This window comes from Salvelinus alpinus, chromosome 1 (assembly GCF_045679555.1).
Source record: "Salvelinus alpinus chromosome 1, SLU_Salpinus.1, whole genome shotgun sequence".
Lineage (NCBI taxonomy): Eukaryota > Metazoa > Chordata > Actinopteri > Salmoniformes > Salmonidae > Salvelinus > Salvelinus alpinus.
Window position 1 is genome coordinate 225,504 of NC_092086.1, and position 22,363 is coordinate 247,866.

Below are 22,363 nucleotides of genomic sequence, written 5' to 3' on the forward strand. Positions count from 1 at the left end.
CTTATTTGCTACGTTCTTATTTGCTACGTTCTTATTTGCTACGTTCTTATTTGTTATGTCTTATTTGTTATGTTCTTATTTGCTATGTTCTTATTTGTTATGTTCTTATTTGCTACGTTCTTATTTGCTACGTTCTTATTTGCTACGTTCTTATTAGCTACGTTCTTATTTGCTATGTTCTTATTTGCTACGTTCTTATTTGCTACGTTCTTATTTGTTACGTTCTTATTTGCTATGTTCTTATTTGTTATGTTCTTATTTGCTATGTTCTTATTTGCTATGTTCTTATTTGTTACGTTCTTATTTGTTATGTTCTTATTTGTTATGTTCTTATTTGCTATGTTCTTATTTGCTATGTTCTTATTTGTTATGTTCTTATTTGTTATGTTCTTATTTGCTATGTTCTTATTTGCTATGTTCTTATTTGTTATGTTCTTATTTGCTATGTTCTTATTTGTTATGTTCTTATTTGTTATGTTCTTATTTGTTATGTTCTTATTTGCTATGTTCTTATTTGCTATGTTCTTATTTGTTATGTTCTTATTTGCTATGTTCTTATTTGTTATGTTCTTATTTGTTATGTTCTTATTTGTTATGTTCTTATTTGCTATGTTCTTATTTGCTATGTTCTTATTTGTTATGTTCTTATTTGTTATGTTCTTATTTGCTATGTTCTTATTTGCTATGTTCTTATTTGTTATGTTCTTATTTGCTATGTTCTTATTTGTTATTTTCTTATTTGCTATGTTCTTATTTGTTATGTTCTTATTTGTTATGTTCTTATTTGCTATGTTCTTATTTGCTATGTTCTTATTTGTTACGTTCTTATTTGTTATGTTCTTATTTGTTATGTTCTTATTTGCTATGTTCTTATTTGCTATGTGAGGTTTATTTGATCTAATAGAAGTTAGGTAAAGGTGTAGGTAGGACACGTGACATCCCCGAAACTTTGAGAAAAAACACTTTATATCGGAGTTGTCTCGAGATGTCCATGCACATAGAATGAGGTTCGGAGCACAGCATCTTTCTCCACAGAATACAAAAAAAAAATAATGATTTCAACATACATTATTTCACCCTTCCTTGAAAATATCATGTTTACATTTTCAACCTTATTTTCCATGTTTATGATTTATTTTATTTTAAATTCAATACATGCAATTGGCCCCATACTTTTGATTCCTCGCTCTGCAGAAACGGAGCACAAACTCTCGCGATGTTTCCGTGCTGTGTGAACAGCCTCTCGGTCTGGACATAAATAAGCTGCTTGCGCATCTCAGCTGACGCGGCGGGAACGGGGAGAGCTCGATAGCCTGACGGAGGTGAGTTGTGCCTCCTGTAATAAAGAGTTTCTAACGTCATGATAGATAGGGTTAGAGTACAGGGTACAGAGAGATACAGCTCCGTGTCACTGAGCTGCGCTCCGCCGGGAAACAGAGTGTCTGACAGGGCTGTGTAAGGAGAAGAGACCGCTGGTCTACAACTAGTCACGGAGAATTGTCCTTCCTCTCTCCATCCCAGCCCGAATCTCCTTTCCCTAACATGTGTATGCATCTAACCCACACCCGTAGAAGTATGGATATTCATCAGTCGATAAGATCTGCAGCTCGATCCGTTTCTAAACAGCTCCTGATGTAAAGCCCATTCTGTTCGCTCCGCGCCTCGCGCTGTGAAAGGCGACATTGTATTCTATTCGCGAGACCCAACCGGGCTGCTGCTGCACGTGACTAAACCCCGCTGTAATAACGGTGTATCTGAACCCATAACCGAACCATAATCTAACCATAATCTAACCCATCTGCTCTTATATCATCTAGCTGAAGATGAGACGTGTGTGTGTGTGTGTGTCAGTCCCATGTTTCCTATGTGAGTTGTGTAGAACAGTGAGTAAAGGATTCGGACTAATAGTCTTGTTTCATATTATTATTTCTCCTGAAGCATACAGACTCCTCCCCTCTCTCCCACTCTCCTCCCTTTTATCCTCTCTCCTCCCTTTTATCCTCCTCTCTCCCACTCTCCTCCCTTTTATCCTCTCTCCTCCCTTTTATCCTCCTCTCTCCCACTTTCCTCCCTTTTATCCTCCTCTCTCCCACTCTCCTCCCTTTTATCCTCTCTCCTCCCTTTTATCCTCCTCTCTCCCACTCTCCTCCCTTTTTTCCTCCTCTCTCCCACTCTCCTCCCTTTTATCCTCTCTCCTCCCTTTTATCCTCCTCTCTCCCACTCTCCTCCCTTTTATCCTCCTCTCTCCTGCTCTCTCCTCCTTACCTCTCCTGTCCTCCTCATCTCTCCTCCTCTCCCTTGTCCTCCTCTCATCTATCCTTCCTTTTATCCTCCTCTCTCCTCTCCCCCACTCTCCTCCCTTTTATCCTCCTCTCTCCTGCTCGCTCCTCCTTACCTCTCCTGTCCTCCTCATCTCTCCTCCTCTCCCTTGTCCTCCTCTCATCTATCCTTCCTTTTATCCTCCTCTCTCCTCTCCCCCACTCTCCTCCCTTTTATCCTCCTCTCTCCTCTCCCCCACTCTCCTCCCTTTTATCCTCCTCTCTCCCACTCTCCTCCCTTTTATCCTCCTCTCTCCTGCTCTCTCCTCCTTTCCTCTCTTGTCCTCCTCTCATCTATCCTTCCTTTTATCCTCCTCTCTCCTCTCCCCCACTCTCCTCCCTTTTATCCTCCTCTCTCCTGCTCTCTCCTCCTTACCTCTCCTGTCCTCCTCATCTCTCCTCTTCTCCCTTGTCCTCCTCTCATTTATCCTTCCTTTTATCCTCCTCTCTCCTCTCCCCCACTCTCCTCCCTTTTATCCTCCTCTCTCCCTCCTCCTTTCCTCCTCTCATCTCTCCTCCTCTCCCTTGTCCTCCTCTCCTCATCTTCCCATCTCTCCTCCCCTCCTCTCTCCTGTCTTCCTCTCCTCCCCTCCGTCTTCTCTCCTCTGCTTCTAACTACAGAATTGTGTGTGTGTGTACATCTCTACAGGAAGAGGAAGTGACACACTATAGCTGCAGAGTTCCATATTTAGAATGGTTGGAACAGAACTGTGAAGCTCTGTGTTTTAACACAGAGAACACTTCAGAAGAGATGGAATAGTAATTACTATCTTTTTATCTGAGAGGCGCAGATTCAACAACAACAACTGCAATAGCAAGAACAGTAGGAAAAATATCACTCGTAAAAAATCTATAAAATAATAATAATAATAATTGGAATGACAGCCACATAACCTTTATTATTATTAGTAGTAATAGGTTATAGGTCCTTAGTGTGTGCGTGCGTACCAGGGTTTCCGTTAGGAAAATGTGTCTCTGGACATTTGGGACATTTACCGGACCCATATGCATTGGTTGGTACCCTGATTATGGCATCCACCCACAGAATCACATTTACCGGACCCATATGCATTGGTTGGTACCCTGATTATGGCATCCACCCACAGAATCACATTTACCGGACCCATATGCATTGGTTGGTAACCTGATTACGGCATCCACTCACAGAATCACATTTACCGGACCCATATGCATTGGTTGGTAACCTGATTATGGCATCCACCCACAGAATCACATTTACATTATGGTAATTCACCCACAGTGCTCAGAATGACAGAATCACATTTACATTATGGTAATTCACCCACAGTGCTCAGAATGACAGAAATCACATTTACATTATGGTAATTCACCCACAGTGCTCAGAATGACAGAAATCACATTTACATTATGTTAATTCATCCACAGTGGTCAGAATGACAAATCACATTTACATTATGGTAAATCACCCACAGTGGTCAGAATGACAAATCACATTTACATTATGGTAATTCATCCACAGTGGTCAGAATGACAGAATCACATTTACATTATGGTAATTCATCCACAGTGGTCAGAATGACATTTACATTATGGTAATTCATCCACAGTGGTCAGAATGACAGAATCACATTTACATTATGGTAATTCACCCACAGTGGTCAGAATGACAGAATCACATTTACATTATGGTAATTCATCCACAGTGGTCAGAATGACAGAATCACATTTACATTATGGTAATTCACCCACAGTGCTCAGAATGACACAATCACATTTACATTATGGTAATTCATCCACAGTGGTCAGAATGACAAATCACATTTACATTATGTTAATTCATCCACAGTGGTCAGAATCACATTTACATTATGGTAATTCATCCACAGTGGTCAGAATCACATTTACATTATGGTAATTCATCCACAGTGGTAAGAATGACAAATCACATTTACATTATGGTAATTCATCCACAGTGGTCAGAATGACAGAATCACATTTACATTATGGTAATTCATCCACAGTGGTCAGAATGACAGAATCACATTTACATTATGGTAATTCATCCACAGTGGTCAGAATGACAGAATCACATTTACATTATGGTAATTCATCCACAGTGGTCAGAATCACATTTACATTATGGTAATTCACCCACAGTGGTAAGAATGACAAATCGCATTTACATTATGGTAATTCATCCACAGTGGTCAGAATGACAGAATCACATTTACATTATGGTAATTCATCCACAGTGGTCAGAATGACAGAATCACATTTACATTATGGTAATTCATCCACAGTGGTCAGAATGACAGAATCACATTTACATTATTGTAATTCATCCACAGTGCTCAGAATGACACAATCACATTTACATTATGGTAATTCATCCACAGTGGTCAGAATGACAGAATCACGTTTACATTATGGTAATTCACCCACAGTGCATTCTGTCAGAAAAATAAATAGCCTATTACAAACAGACAGTGGTGGGACAATAGATCCCAAATTCATACCAGTAAGGCTAGGCTACATCCCATAACATATTTACAAGTAATGAGGCTGATGCAACAGATCAAAGTGTATATTTAAAAAATATATGAAATATAATTTATTGGGTTGCTAAAATGACTAGGATTATCATCAACTAGCATGGGTTGCTAATATGACTAGGATTATCATCAACTAGCATGGGATGCTAATATGACTAGGATTATCATCAACTAGCATGGGTTGCTAATATGACTAGGATTATCATCAACTAGCATGGGATGCTAATATGACTAGGATTATCATCAACTAGCATGGGATGCTAATATGACTAGGATTATCATCAACTACCATGGGATGCTAATATGACTAGGATTATCATCAACTAGCATGGGATGCTAATATGACTAGGATTATCATCAACTAGCATGGGATGCTAATATGACTAGGATTATCATCAACTAGCATGGGTTGCTAATATGACTAGGATTATCATCAACTAGCATGGGATGCTAATATGACTAGGATTATCATCAACTAGCATGGGTTGCTAATATGACTAGGATTATCATCAACTAGCATGGGATGCTAATATGACTAGGATTATCATCAACTAGCATGGGTTGCTAATATGACTAGGATTATCATCAACTAGCATGGGATGCTAATATGACTAGGATTATCATCAACTAGCATGGGTTGCTAATATGACTAGGATTATCATCAACTAGCATGGGATGCTAATATGACTAGGATTATCATCAACTAGCATGGGATGCTAATATGACTAGGATCGTTCCTTTGGCTACTGGACAATGAAAGAAAATTGATTTGAAAACCAATTGAACAGGTTACAGGTTTTCAATGTCATATTGAAATCTATTTTTTTTTAACATTTTAGTCATTTAGCAGATGCTCTTATCCAGAGCAATTAGGCTCAAGTGCACATCAATAGGTTTTTGTCTCGGCTACGTTGAAGCAAGGTGAGACATACCTCCACATTCATAGAAATGGGTTTTGTCTCGGCTACGTTGAAGCAAGGTGAGACATGCCTCCACATTTGAAGTAAAACGTTAAAGGTTTGACACAATGAAGTATGTTTTAAAATGCGTTCAGCCTCCAGCTCATTGACGCGCTGAAGCCTACTTTCCTAAGCACTTGAATGGAGAATGGGAAGCGCCTTCAATTACCAGTTGAGAAAAAGGAAAAAAGTAGCTTTATTTTATCCTTGAGATGTTGATGCTTTGTTTCTTAATGTCATTGTTGCTGAGGCCAGTCTGACATATCACACAGACCGGTTTCCGTTTTATAGCGTTGTTGCTGAGGCCAGTCTGACATATCACACAGACCGGTTTCCGTTTTATAGTTGGTGCTGAGGCCAGTCTGACATATCACACAGACCGGTTTCCGTTTTATAGTTGGTGCTGAGGCCAGTCTGACATATCACACAGACCGGTTTCCGTTTTATAGTTGGTGCTGAGGCCAGTCTGACATATCACACAGACCGGTTTCCGTTTTATAGTTGGTGCTGAGGCCAGTCTGACATATCACACAGACCGGTTTCCGTTTTATAGTTGGTGCTGAGGCCAGTCTGACATATCACACAGACCGGTTTCCGTTTTATAGCGTTGGTGCTGAGGCCAGTCTGACATATCACACAGACCGGTTTCCGTTTTATAGCGTTGGTGCTGAGGCCAGTCTGACATATCACACAGACCGGTTTCCGTTTTATAGCGTTGTTGCTGAGGCCAGTCTGACATATCACACAGACCGGTTTCCGTTTTATAGCGTTGTTGCTGAGGCCAGTCTGACATATCACACAGACCGGTTTCCGTTTTATAGTTGGTGCTGAGGCCAGTCTGACATATCACACAGACCGGTTTCCGTTTTATAGTTGGTGCTGAGGCCAGTCTGACATATCACACAGACCGGTTTCCGTTTTATAGCGTTGTTGCTGAGGCCAGTCTGACATATCACACAGACCGGTTTCCGTTTTATAGTTGGTGCTGAGGCCAGTCTGACATATCACACAGACCGGTTTCCGTTTTATTTTATAGTGTTGGTGCTGAGGCCGGTCTGACATATCACACAGACCGGTTTCCGTTTTATAGCGTTGGTGCTGAGGCCAGTCTGACATATCACACAGACCGGTTTCCGTTTTATAGCGTTGGTGCTGAGGCCAGTCTGACATATCACACAGACCGGTTTCCGTTTTATAGTTGGTGCTGAGGCCAGTCTGACATATCACACAGACCGGTTTCCGTTTTATATCGTTGGTGCCGAGGCCAGTCTGACATATCACACAGACCGGTTTCCGTTTTATAGCGTTGGTGCTGAGGCCGGTCTGACATATCACACAGACCGGTTTCCGTTTTATAGCGTTGGTGCTGAGGCCAGTCTGACATATCACACAGACCGGTTTCCGTTTTATAGTTGGCGCTGAGGCCAGTCTGACATATCACACAGACCGGTTTCCGTTTTATAGCGTTGGTGTTGAGGCCAGTCTGACATATCACACAGACCGGTTTCCGTTTTATAGCGTTGGTGCTGAGGCCAGTCTGACATATCACACAGACCGGTTTCCGTTTTATAGCGTTGGTGCTGAGGCCAGTCTGACATATCACACAGACCGGTTTCCGTTTTATAGCGTTGGTGCTGAGGCCAGTCTGACATATCACACAGACCGGTTTCCGTTTTATAGCGTTGGTGCTGAGGCCAGTCTGACATATCACACAGACCGGTTTCCGTTTTATAGCGTTGGTGCTGAGGCCGGTCTGACATATCACACAGACCGGTTTCCGTTTTATAGCGTTGGTGCTGAGGCCAGTCTGACATATCACACAGACCGGTTTCCGTTTTATAGCGTTGGTGCTGAGGCCAGTCTGACATATCACACAGACCGGTTTCCGTTTTATAGTTGGTGCTGAGGCCAGTCTGACATATCACACAGACCGGTTTCCGTTTTATAGCGTTGGTGCTGAGGCCAGTCTGACATATCACACAGACCGGTTTCCGTTTTATAGCGTTGGTGCTGAGGCCAGTCTGACATATCACACAGACCGGTTTCCGTTTTATAGTGTTGGTGCCGAGGCCAGTCTGACATATCACACAGACCGGTTTCCGTTTTATAGCGTTGGTGCTGAGGCCAGTCTGACATATCACACAGACCGGTTTCCGTTTTATAGCGTTGGTGCTGAGGCCAGTCTGACATATCACACAGACCGGTTTCCGTTTCATAGTTGGTGCTGAGGCCAGTCTGACATATCACACAGACCGGTTTCCGTTTTATAGTTGGTGCTGAGGCCGGTCTGACATATCACACAGACCGGTTTCCGTTTTATAGCGTTGGTGCTGAGGCCAGTCTGACATATCACACAGACCGGTTTCCGTTTTATAGCGTTGGTGCTGAGGCCAGTCTGACATATCACACAGACCGGTTTCCGTTTTATAGTTGGTGCTGAGGCCAGTCTGACATATCACACAGACCGGTTTCCGTTTTATAGCGTTGGTGCTGAGGCCAGTCTGACATATCACACAGACCGGTTTCCGTTTTATAGCGTTGTTGCTGAGGCCAGTCTGACATATCACACAGACCGGTTTCCGTTTTATAGCGTTGTTGCTGAGGCCAGTCTGACATATCACACAGACCGGTTTCCGTTTTATAGTTGGTGCTGAGGCCAGTCTGACATATCACACAGACCGGTTTCCGTTTTATAGCGTTGGTGCTGAGGCCAGTCTGACATATCACACAGACCGGTTTCCGTTTTATAGCGTTGGTGCTGAGGCCAGTCTGACATATCACACAGACCGGTTTCCGTTTTATAGTTGGTGCTGAGGCCAGTCTGACATATCACACAGACCGGTTTCCGTTTCATAGTTGGTGCTGAGGCCAGTCTGACATATCACACAGACCGGTTTCCGTTTCATAGTTGGTGCTGAGGCCAGTCTGACATATCACACAGACCGGTTTCCGTTTTATAGTTGGTGCTGAGGCCAGTCTGACATATCACACAGACCGGTTTCCATTTTATAGTTGGTGCTGAGGCCAGTCTGACATATCACACAGACCGGTTTCCGTTTTATAGCGTTGGTGCTGAGGCCAGTCTGACATATCACACAGACCGGTTTCCGTTTTATAGCGTTGGTGCTGAGGCCAGTCTGACATATCACACAGACCGGTTTCCGTTTTATAGCGTTGGTGCTGAGGCCAGTCTGACATATCACACAGACCGGTTTCCGTTTTATAGTTGGTGCTGAGGCCAGTCTGACATATCACACAGACCGGTTTCCGTTTTATAGCGTTGTTGCTGAGGCCAGTCTGACATATCACACAGACCGGTTTCCGTTTTATAGTTGGTGCTGAGGCCAGTCTGACATATCACACAGACCGGTTTCCGTTTTATAGCGTTGGTGCTGAGGCCAGTCTGACATATCACACAGACCAGTTTCCGTTTTATAGTTGGTGCTGAGGCCAGTCTGACATATCACACAGACCGGTTTCCGTTTTATAGTTGGTGCTGAGGCCAGTCTGACATATCACACAGACCGGTTTCCGTTTTATAGCGTTGGTGCTGAGGCCAGTCTGACATATCACACAGACCGGTTTCCGTTTTATAGTTGGTGCTGAGGCCAGTCTGACATATCACACAGACCGGTTTCCGTTTTATAGCGTTGGTGCTGAGGCCAGTCTGACATATCACACAGACCGGTTTCCGTTTTATAGTTGGTGCTGAGGCCAGTCTGACATATCACACAGACCGGTTTCCGTTTTATAGCGTTGGTGCTGAGGCCGGTCTGACATATCACACAGACCGGTTTCCGTTTTATAGCGTTGGTGCTGAGGCCAGTCTGACATATCACACAGACCGGTTTCCGTTTTATAGTTGGTGCTGAGGCCAGTCTGACATATCACACAGACCGGTTTCCGTTTTATAGTTGGTGCTGAGGCCGGTCTGACATATCACACAGACCGGTTTCCGTTTTATAGTTGGTGCTGAGGCCAGTCTGACATATCACACAGACCGGTTTCCGTTTTATAGTTGGTGCTGAGGCCAGTCTGACATATCACACAGACCGGTTTCCGTTTTATAGTTGGTGCTGAGGCCAGTCTGACATATCACACAGACCGGTTTCCGTTTTATAGTTGGTGCCGAGGCCAGTCTGACATATCACACAGACCGGTTTCCGTTTTATAGTTGGTGCTGAGGCCAGTCTGACATATCACACAGACCGGTTTCCGTTTTATAGTGTTGGTGCCGAGGCCAGTCTGACATATCACACAGACCGGTTTCCGTTTTATAGCGTTGGTGCTGAGGCCGGTCTGACATATCACACAGACCGGTTTCCGTTTTATAGTTGGTGTTGAGGCCAGTCTGACATATCACACAGACCGGTTTCCGTTTTATAGCGTTGGTGCTGAGGCCAGTCTGACATATCACACAGACCGGTTTCCGTTTTATAGTTGGTGCTGAGGCCAGTCTGACATATCACACAGACCGGTTTCCATTTTATAGTTGGTGTTGAGGCCAGTCTGACATATCACACAGACCGGTTTCCGTTTTATAGCGTTGGTGCTGAGGCCAGTCTGACATATCACACAGACCGGTTTCCGTTTTATAGCGTTGGTGCTGAGGCCAGTCTGACATATCACACAGACCGGTTTCCGTTTTATAGTTGGTGCTGAGGCCAGTCTGACATATCACACAGACCGGTTTCCGTTTTATAGCGTTGGTGCTGAGGCCAGTCTGACATATCACACAGACCGGTTTCTGTTTTATAGCGTTGGTGCTGAGGCCCGTCTGACATATCACACAGACCGGTTTCCGTTTTATAGCGTTGGTGCTGAGGCCAGTCTGACATATCACACAGACCGGTTGCAGCTGTCCTTTGAAACAAATCCAGGGAGAAAGAGGCTGTGTGTCTACGCTTGACACTTACATGTGACTTCTGCTAACAGAATACGAAGAGCGCATTGAAAAGACAGATGCACAGAAGTCTGATTGTGGTCTGATTGTGTTCGTATCTGGGTGACCACTCCGGGAGGTGGACAGGGATGCATAATGTGCGGATTTCTCCTCAGTCTGGACAATCAGCCTACCGAAAGCACATAGTGGGCGACGTCATCAGTACTTCATATCTGGGTGACCACTCCGGGAGGTGGACAGGGATGCATAATGTGCGGATTTCTCCTCAGTCTGGACAATCAGCCTACCGAAAGCACATAGTGGGCGACGTCATCAGTACTTCGCCCACAAATCTACAGAAAACGTGTTTTGGGAGCGAGGCACCTTTTTTCATTAAACGTTGGAGGTAAATACATTCCTAGCGTGGCACTTTGCAGTCACTTTAGCTTTGCTAGTTGGCTAGCTGGCTGTCCTGCTACATAAGTTAGCTGAAGTAGTGGGCAACTGCTATCAAGTTGTCGTGTTGTTATCAGATTTAGCCTGTTCCACCGTTTGCAGAATGCGTACTGGCATTTCAGCCAAGGGAATCTGGACACAATGTGGACAAAGTCGACATTTAAATGTAGGTGAAGATGCATGACGTAATGTCGGAATTCAATGATCAGAATACAAAAAGCTGCATGAACTGTCAAGTCTAGACACGGCCAGAGAGAGCATGCAGGCTGTGCAGCAGGGCTAGCGTGTGTGTGTGTGTGTTTGGTGTTGCTATACTTCGCAAGTAGTCCTAGGTCACGTATTGAGTCAAATATGCCGCGGACCATATAACCCCCTAATCATATCCAAGACAAATATTCCGCAGACCGACAAGCATTCCTCCATGGACCGGCGCCGGTCCACATACCTGGGTTTGATAAAGACTGGCGCCGGTCCACATACCTGGGTTTGATAAAGACTGGCGCCGGTCCACATACCTGGGTTTGATAAAGACTGGCGCCGGTCCACATACCTGGGTTTGATAAAGACCGGCGCCGGTCCACATACCTGAGTTTGATAAAGACTGGCGCCGGTCCACATACCTGGGTTTGATAAAGACCGGCGCCGGTCCACATACCTGGGTTTGATAAAGACCGGCGCCGGTCCACATACCTGGGTTTGATAAAGACCGGCGCCGGTCCACATACCTGGGTTTGATAAAGACCGGCGCCGGTCCACATACCTGGGTTTGATAAAGACTGGCGCCGGTCCACATACCTGGGTTTGATAAAGACTGGCGCCGGTCCACATACCTGGGTTTGATAAAGACTGGCGCCGGTCCACATACCTGGGTTTGATAAAGACTGGCGCCGGTCCACATACCTGGGTTTGATAAAGACTGGCGCCGGTCCACATACCTGGGTTTGATAAAGACTGGTGCCGGTCCACATACCTGGGTTTGATAAAGACCGGCGCCGGTCCACATACCTGGGTTTGATAAAGACTGGCGCCGGTCCACATACCTGGGTTTGATAAAGACTGGCGCCGGTCCACATACCTGGGTTTGATAAAGACCGGCGCCGGTCCACATACCTTTGTTTGATAAAGACCGGCGCCGGTCCACATACCTGGGTTTGATAAAGACCGGCGCCGGTCCACATACCTGGGTTTGATAAAGACCGGCGCCGGTCCACATACCTGGGTTTGATAAAGACCGGCGCCGGTCCACATACCTGGGTTTGATAAAGACCGGCGCCGGTCCACATACCTGGGTTTGATAAAGACCGGCGCCGGTCCACATACCTGGGTTTGATAAAGACCGGCGCCGGTCCACATACCTGGGTTTGATAAAGACTGGCGCCGGTCCACATACCTGGGTTTGATAAAGACCGGCGCCGGTCCACATACCTGGGTTTGATAAAGACCGGCGCCGGTCCACATACCTGGGTTTGATAAAGACTGGCGCCGGTCCACATACCTGGGTTTGATAAAGACCGGCGCCGGTCCACATACCTGGGTTTGATAAAGACCGGCGCCGGTCCACATACCTGGGTTTGATAAAGACCGGCGCCGGTCCACATACCTGGGTTTGATAAAGACCGGCGCCGGTCCACATACCTGGGTTTGATAAAGACCGGCGCCGGTCCACATACCTGGGTTTGATAAAGACCGGCGCCGGTCCACATACCTGGGTTTGATAAAGACCGGCGCCGGTCCACATACCTGGGTTTGATAAAGACTGGCGCCGGTCCACATACCTGGGTTTGATAAAGACTGGCGCCGGTCCACATACCTGGGTTTGATAAAGACCGGCGCCGGTCCACATACCTGGGTTTGATAAAGACTGGCGCCGGTCCACATACCTGGGTTTGATAAAGACCGGCGCCGGTCCACATACCTGGGTTTGATAAAGACCGGCGCCGGTCCACATACCTGGGTTTGATAAAGACCGGCGCCGGTCCACATACCTGGGTTTGATAAAGACCGGCGCCGGTCCACATACCTGGGTTTGATAAAGACCGGCGCCGGTCCACATACCTGGGTTTGATAAAGACCGGCGCCGGTCCACATACCTGGGTTTGATAAAGACCGGCGCCGGTCCACATACCTGGGTTTGATAAAGACCGGCGCCGGTCCACATACCTGGGTTTGATAAAGACCGGCGCCGGTCCACATACCTGGGTTTGATAAAGACCGGCGCCGGTCCACATACCTGGGTTTGATAAAGACCGGCGCCGGTCCACATACCTGGGTTTGATAAAGACCGGCGCCGGTCCACATACCTGGGTTTGATAAAGACCGGCGCCGGTCCACATACCTGGGTTTGATAAAGACCGGCGCCGGTCCACATACCTGGGTTTGATAAAGACCGGCGCCGGTCCACATACCTGGGTTTGATAAAGACCGGCGCCGGTCCACATACCTGGGTTTGATAAAGACCGGCGCCGGTCCACATACCTGGGTTTGATAAAGACCGGCGCCGGTCCACATACCTGGGTTTGATAAAGACCGGCGCCGGTCCACATACCTGGGTTTGATAAAGACCGGCGCCGGTCCACATACCTGGGTTTGATAAAGACCGGCGCCGGTCCACATACCTGGGTTTGATAAAGACCGGCGCCGGTCCACATACCTGGGTTTGATAAAGACCGGCGCCGGTCCACATACCTGGGTTTGATAAAGACCGGCGTCGGTCCACATACCTGGGTTTGATAAAGACCGGCGCCGGTCCACATACCTGGGTTTGATAAAGACCGGCGCCGGTCCACATACCTGGGTTTGATAAAGACCGGCGCCGGTCCACATACCTGGGTTTGATAAAGACCGGCGCCGGTCCACATACCTGGGTTTGATAAAGACCGGCGCCGGTCCACATACCTGGGTTTGATAAAGACCGGCGCCGGTCCACATACCTGGGTTTGATAAAGACCGGCGCCGGTCCACATACCTGGGTTTGATAAAGACCGGCGCCGGTCCACATACCTGGGTTTGATAAAGACCGGCGCCGGTCCACATACCTGGGTTTGATAAAGACCGGCGCCGGTCCACATACCTGGGTTTGATAAAGACCGGCGCCGGTCCACATACCTGGGTTTGATAAAGACCGGCGCCGGTCCACATACCTGGGTTTGATAAAGACCGGCGCCGGTCCACATACCTGGGTTTGATAAAGACCGGCGCCGGTCCACATACCTGGGTTTGATAAAGACCGGCGCCGGTCCACATACCTGGGTTTGATAAAGACCGGCGCCGGTCCACATACCTGGGTTTGATAAAGACCGGCGCCGGTCCACATACCTGGGTTTGATAAAGACCGGCGCCGGTCCACATACCTGGGTTTGATAAAGACCGGCGCCGGTCCACATACCTGGGTTTGATAAAGACCGGCGCCGGTCCACATACCTGGGTTTGATAAAGACCGGCGCCGGTCCACATACCTGGGTTTGATAAAGACCGGCGCCGGTCCACATACCTGGGTTTGATAAAGACCGGCGCCGGTCCACATACCTGGGTTTGATAAAGACCGGCGCCGGTCCACATACCTGGGTTTGATAAAGACAGGCGCCGGTCCACATACCTGGGTTTGATAAAGACCGGCGCCGGTCCACATACCTGGGTTTGATAAAGACTGGCGCCGGTCCACATACCTGGGTTTGATAAAGACCGGCGCCGGTCCACATACCTGGGTTTGATAAAGACTGGCGCCGGTCCACATACCTGGGTTTGATAAAGACCGGCGCCGGTCCACATACCTGGGTTTGATAAAGACCGGCGCCGGTCCACATACCTGGGTTTGATAAAGACCGGCGCCGGTCCACATACCTGGGTTTGATAAAGACCGGCGCCGGTCCACATACCTGGGTTTGATAAAGACCGGCGCCGGTCCACATACCTGGGTTTGATAAAGACCGGCGCCGGTCCACATACCTGGGTTTGATAAAGACCGGCGCCGGTCCACATACCTGGGTTTGATAAAGACCGGCGCCGGTCCACATACCTGGGTTTGATAAAGACCGGCGCCGGTCCACATACCTGGGTTTGATAAAGACCGGCGCCGGTCCACATACCTGGGTTTGATAAAGACCGGCGCCGGTCCACATACCTGGGTTTGATAAAGACCGGCGCCGGTCCACATACCTGGGTTTGATAAAGACCGTCGTCGGTCCACATACCTGGGTTTGATAAAGACCGGCGCCGGTCCACATACCTGGGTTTGATAAAGACCGGCGCCGGTCCACATACCTGGGTTTGATAAAGACCGGCGCCGGTCCACATACCTGGGTTTGATAAAGACCGGCGCCGGTCCACATACCTGGGTTTGATAAAGACCGGCGCCGGTCCACATACCTGGGTTTGATAAAGACCGGCGCCGGTCCACATACCTGGGTTTGATAAAGACCGGCGCCGGTCCACATACCTGGGTTTGATAAAGACCGGCGCCGGTCCACATACCTGGGTTTGATAAAGACCGGCGCCGGTCCACATACCTGGGTTTGATAAAGACCGGCGCCGGTCCACATACCTGGGTTTGATAAAGACCGGCGCCGGTCCACATACCTGGGTTTGATAAAGACCGGCGCCGGTCCACATACCTGGGTTTGATAAAGACCGGCGCCGGTCCACATACCTGGGTTTGATAAAGACCGGCGCCGGTCCACATACCTGGGTTTGATAAAGACCGGCGCCGGTCCACATACCTGGGTTTGATAAAGACCGGCGCCGGTCCACATACCTGGGTTTGATAAAGACCGGCGCCGGTCCACATACCTGGGTTTGATAAAGACCGGCGCCGGTCCACATACCTGGGTTTGATAAAGACCGGCGCCGGTCCACATACCTGGGTTTGATAAAGACCGGCGCCGGTCCACATACCTGGGTTTGATAAAGACCGGCGCCGGTCCACATACCTGGGTTTGATAAAGACCGGCGCCGGTCCACATACCTGGGTTTGATAAAGACCGGCGCCGGTCCACATACCTGGGTTTGATAAAGACCGGCGCCGGTCCACATACCTGGGTTTGATAAAGACCGGCGCCGGTCCACATACCTGGGTTTGATAAAGACCGGCGCCGGTCCACATACCTGGGTTTGATAAAGACCGGCGCCGGTCCACATACCTGGGTTTGATAAAGACCGGCGCCGGTCCACATACCTGGGTTTGATAAAGACCGGCGCCGGTCCACATACCTGGGTTTGATAAAGACCGGCGCCGGTCCACATACCTGGGTTTGATAAAGACCGGCGCCGGTCCACATACCTGGGTTTGATAAAGACCGGCGCCGGTCCACATACCTGGGTTTGATAAAGACCGGCGCCGGTCCACATACCTGGGTTTGATAAAGACCGGCGCCGGTCCACATACCTGGGTTTGATAAAGACCGGCGCCGGTCCACATACCTGGGTTTGATAAAGACCGGCGCCGGTCCACATACCTGGGTTTGATAAAGACCGGCGCCGGTCCACATACCTGGGTTTGATAAAGACTGGCGCCGGTCCACATACCTGGGTTTGATAAAGACCGGCGCCGGTCCACATACCTGGGTTTGATAAAGACCGGCGCCGGTCCACATACCTGGGTTTGATAAAGACCGGCGCCGGTCCACATACCTGGGTTTGATAAAGACCGGCGCCGGTCCACATACCTGGGTTTGATAAAGACTGGCGCCGGTCCACATACCTGGGTTTGATAAAGACCGGCGCCGGTCCACATACCTGAGTTTGATAAAGACTGGCGCCGGTCCACATACCTGGGTTTGATAAAGACCGGCGCCGGTCCACATACCTGGGTTTGATAAAGACCGGCGCCGGTCCACATACCTGGGTTTGATAAAGACCGGCGCCGGTCCACATACCTGGGTTTGATAAAGACCGGCGCCGGTCCACATACCTGGGTTTGATAAAGACCGGCGCCGGTCCACATACCTGGGTTTGATAAAGACCGGCGCCGGTCCACATACCTGGGTTTGATAAAGACCGGCGCCGGTCCACATACCTGGGTTTGATAAAGACCGGCGCCGGTCCACATACCTGGGTTTGATAAAGACCGGCGCCGGTCCACATACCTGGGTTTGATAAAGACCGGCGCCGGTCCACATACCTGGGTTTGATAAAGACTGGCGCCGGTCCACATACCTGGGTTTGATAAAGACCGGCGCCGGTCCACATACCTGGGTTTGATAAAGACCGGCGCCGGTCCACATACCTGGGTTTGATAAAGACCGGCGCCGGTCCACATACCTGGGTTTGATAAAGACCGGCGCCGGTCCACATACCTGGGTTTGATAAAGACCGGCGCCGGTCCACATACCTGGGTTTGATAAAGACCGGCGCCGGTCCACATACCTGGGTTTGATAAAGACTGGCGCCGGTCCACATACCTGGGTTTGATAAAGACCGGCGCCGGTCCACATACCTGGGTTTGATAAAGACCGGCGCCGGTCCACATACCTGGGTTTGATAAAGACCGGCGCCGGTCCACATACCTGGGTTTGATAAAGACCGGCGCCGGTCCACATACCTGGGTTTGATAAAGACCGGCGCCGGTCCACATACCTGGGTTTGATAAAGACCGGCGCCGGTCCACATACCTGGGTTTGATAAAGACCGGCGCCGGTCCACATACCTGGGTTTGATAAAGACTGGCGCCGGTCCACATACCTGGGTTTGATAAAGACTGGCGCCGGTCCACATACCTGGGTTTGATAAAGACTGGCGCCGGTCCACATACCTGGGTTTGATAAAGACTGGCGCCGGTCCACATACCTGGGTTTGATAAAGACCGGCGCCGGTCCACATACCTGGGTTTGATAAAGACCGGCGCCGGTCCACATACCTGGGTTTGATAAAGACCGGCGCCGGTCCACATACCTGGGTTTGATAAAGACCGGCGCCGGTCCACATACCTGGGTTTGATAAAGACCGGCGCCGGTCCACATACCTGGGTTTGATAAAGACCGGCGCCGGTCCACATACCTGGGTTTGATAAAGACCGGCGCCGGTCCACATACCTGGGTTTGATAAAGACTGGCGCCGGTCCACATACCTGGGTTTGATAAAGACCGTCGTCGGTCCACATACCTGGGTTTGATAAAGACCGGCGCCGGTCCACATACCTGGGTTTGATAAAGACCGGCGCCGGTCCACATACCTGGGTTTGATAAAGACCGGCGCCGGTCCACATACCTGGGTTTGATAAAGACCGGCGCCGGTCCACATACCTGGGTTTGATAAAGACCGGCGCCGGTCCACATACCTGGGTTTGATAAAGACCGGCGCCGGTCCACATACCTGGGTTTGATAAAGACCGGCGCCGGTCCACATACCTGGGTTTGATAAAGACCGGCGCCGGTCCACATACCTGGGTTTGATAAAGACCGGCGCCGGTCCACATACCTGGGTTTGATAAAGACCGGCGCCGGTCCACATACCTGGGTTTGATAAAGACCGGCGCCGGTCCACATACCTGGGTTTGATAAAGACTGGCGCCGGTCCACATACCTGGGTTTGATAAAGACCGGCGCCGGTCCACATACCTGGGTTTGATAAAGACCGGCGCCGGTCCACATACCTGGGTTTGATAAAGACCGGCGCCGGTCCACATACCTGGGTTTGATAAAGACTGGCGCCGGTCCACATACCTGGGTTTGATAAAGACTGGCGCCGGTCCACATACCTGGGTTTGATAAAGACTGGCGCCGGTCCACATACCTGGGTTTGATAAAGACTGGCGCCGGTCCACATACCTGGGTTTGATAAAGACTGGCGCCGGTCCACATACCTGGGTTTGATAAAGACTGGCGCCGGTCCACATACCTGGGTTTGATAAAGACCGGCGCCGGTCCACATACCTGAGTTTGATAAAGACTGGCGCCGGTCCACATACCTGGGTTTGATAAAGACCGGCGCCGGTCCACATACCTGGGTTTGATAAAGACCGGCGCCGGTCCACATACCTGGGTTTGATAAAGACCGGCGCCGGTCCACATACCTGGGTTTGATAAAGACCGGCGCCGGTCCACATACCTGGGTTTGATAAAGACTGGCGCCGGTCCACATACCTGGGTTTGATAAAGACTGGCGCCGGTCCACATACCTGGGTTTGATAAAGACTGGCGCCGGTCCACATACCTGGGTTTGATAAAGACTGGCGCCGGTCCACATACCTGGGTTTGATAAAGACTGGCGCCGGTCCACATACCTGGGTTTGATAAAGACCGGCGCCGGTCCACATACCTGGGTTTGATAAAGACCGGCGCCGGTCCACATACCTGGGTTTGATAAAGACCGGCGCCGGTCCACATACCTGGGTTTGATAAAGACCGGCGCCGGTCCACATACCTGGGTTTGATAAAGACCGGCGCCGGTCCACATACCTGGGTTTGATAAAGACCGGCGCCGGTCCACATACCTGGGTTTGATAAAGACCGGCGCCGGTCCACATACCTGGGTTTGATAAAGACCGGCGCCGGTCCACATACCTGGGTTTGATAAAGACCGGCGCCGGTCCACATACCTGGGTTTGATAAAGACCGGCGCCGGTCCACATACCTGGGTTTGATAAAGACCGGCGCCGGTCCACATACCTGGGTTTGATAAAGACCGGCGCCGGTCCACATACCTGGGTTTGATAAAGACTGGCGCCGGTCCACATACCTGGGTTTGATAAAGACCGGCGCCGGTCCACATACCTGGGTTTGATAAAGACCGGCGCCGGTCCACATACCTGGGTTTGATAAAGACCGGCGCCGGTCCACATACCTGGGTTTGATAAAGACTGGCGCCGGTCCACATACCTGGGTTTGATAAAGACTGGCGCCGGTCCACATACCTGGGTTTGATAAAGACTGGCGCCGGTCCACATACCTGGGTTTGATAAAGACTGGCGCCGGTCCACATACCTGGGTTTGATAAAGACCGGCGCCGGTCCACATACCTGGGTTTGATAAAGACTGGCGCCGGTCCACATACCTGGGTTTGATAAAGACCGGCGCCGGTCCACATACCTGAGTTTGATAAAGACTGGCGCCGGTCCACATACCTGGGTTTGATAAAGACCGGCGCCGGTCCACATACCTGGGTTTGATAAAGACCGGCGCCGGTCCACATACCTGGGTTTGATAAAGACCGGCGCCGGTCCACATACCTGGGTTTGATAAAGACCGGCGCCGGTCCACATACCTGGGTTTGATAAAGACTGGCGCCGGTCCACATACCTGGGTTTGATAAAGACTGGCGCCGGTCCACATACCTGGGTTTGATAAAGACTGGCGCCGGTCCACATACCTGGGTTTGATAAAGACTGGCGCCGGTCCACATACCTGGGTTTGATAAAGACTGGCGCCGGTCCACATACCTGGGTTTGATAAAGACTGGCGCCGGTCCACATACCTGGGTTTGATAAAGACTGGCGCCGGTCCACATACCTGGGTTTGATAAAGACCGGCGCCGGTCCACATACCTGAGTTTGATAAAGACCGGCGCCGGTCCACATACCTGGGTTTGATAAAGACCGGCGCCGGTCCACATACCTGGGTTTGATAAAGACCGGCGCCGGTCCACATACCTGGGTTTGATAAAGACCGGCGCCGGTCCACATACCTGGGTTTGATAAAGACCGGCGCCGGTCCACATACCTGGGTTTGATAAAGACCGGCGCCGGTCCACATACCTGGGTTTGATAAAGACCGGCGCCGGTCCACATACCTGGGTTTGATAAAGACTGGCGCCGGTCCACATACCTGGGTTTGATAAAGACTGGCGCCGGTCCACATACCTGGGTTTGATAAAGACTGGCGCCGGTCCACATACCTGGGTTTGATAAAGACCGGCGCCGGTCCACATACCTGGGTTTGATAAAGACCGGCGCCGGTCCACATACCTGGGTTTGATAAAGACCGGCGCCGGTCCACATACCTGGGTTTGATAAAGACTGGCGCCGGTCCACATACCTGGGTTTGATAAAGACCGGCGCCGGTCCACATACCTGGGTTTGATAAAGACCGGCGCCGGTCCACATACCTGGGTTTGATAAAGACCGGCGCCGGTCCACATACCTGGGTTTGATAAAGACCGGCGCCGGTCCACATACCTGGGTTTGATAAAGACCGGCGCCGGTCCACATACCTGGGTTTGATAAAGACCGGCGCCGGTCCACATACCTGGGTTTGATAAAGACCGGCGCCGGTCCACATACCTGGGTTTGATAAAGACCGGCGCCGGTCCACATACCTGGGTTTGATAAAGACCGGCGCCGGTCCACATACCTGGGTTTGATAAAGACCGGCGCCGGTCCACATACCTGGGTTTGATAAAGACCGGCGCCGGTCCACATACCTGGGTTTGATAAAGACCGGCGCCGGTCCACATACCTGGGTTTGATAAAGACCGGCGCCGGTCCACATACCTGGGTTTGATAAAGACCGGCGCCGGTCCACATACCTGGGTTTGATAAAGACCGGCGCCGGTCCACATACCTGGGTTTGATAAAGACTGGCGCCGGTCCACATACCTGGGTTTGATAAAGACTGGCGCCGGTCCACATACCTGGGTTTGATAAAGACCGGCGCCGGTCCACATACCTGGGTTTGATAAAGACTGGCGCCGGTCCACATACCTGGGTTTGATAAAGACCGGCGCCGGTCCACATACCTGGGTTTGATAAAGACTGGCGCCGGTCCACATACCTGGGTTTGATAAAGACTGGCGCCGGTCCACATACCTGGGTTTGATAAAGACCGGCGCCGGTCCACATACCTGGGTTTGATAAAGACCGGCGCCGGTCCACATACCTGGGTTTGATAAAGACCGGCGCCGGTCCACATACCTGGGTTTGATAAAGACTGGCGCCGGTCCACATACCTGGGTTTGATAAAGACCGGCGCCGGTCCACATACCTGGGTTTGATAAAGACTGGCGCCGGTCCACATACCTGGGTTTGATAAAGACCGGCGCCGGTCCACATACCTGGGTTTGATAAAGACCGGCGCCGGTCCACATACCTGGGTTTGATAAAGACCGGCGCCGGTCCACATACCTGGGTTTGATAAAGACCGGCGCCGGTCCACATACCTGGGTTTGATAAAGACCGGCGCCGGTCCACATACCTGGGTTTGATAAAGACCGGCGCCGGTCCACATACCTGGGTTTGATAAAGACCGGCGCCGGTCCACATACCTGGGTTTGATAAAGACTGGCGCC

The 22,363-nt window shown here is 49.9% G+C and overlaps 1 protein-coding gene across 1 annotated transcript in view; it reads left to right on the forward strand.

Annotated features, from left to right (window-relative positions):
- Positions 1–1,241: 1,241 nt before the first annotated feature.
- Positions 1,242–22,363, forward strand: part of LOC139568456 (carbohydrate sulfotransferase 12-like) — a 57,746-nt gene continuing 36,624 nt past the window's right edge. Inside the window, exon 1 of the mRNA XM_071390296.1 lies at positions 1,242–1,322. The gene's annotated coding sequence lies outside the window, so the exon portion shown is untranslated. The remainder of the gene's footprint in view (positions 1,323–22,363) is intronic.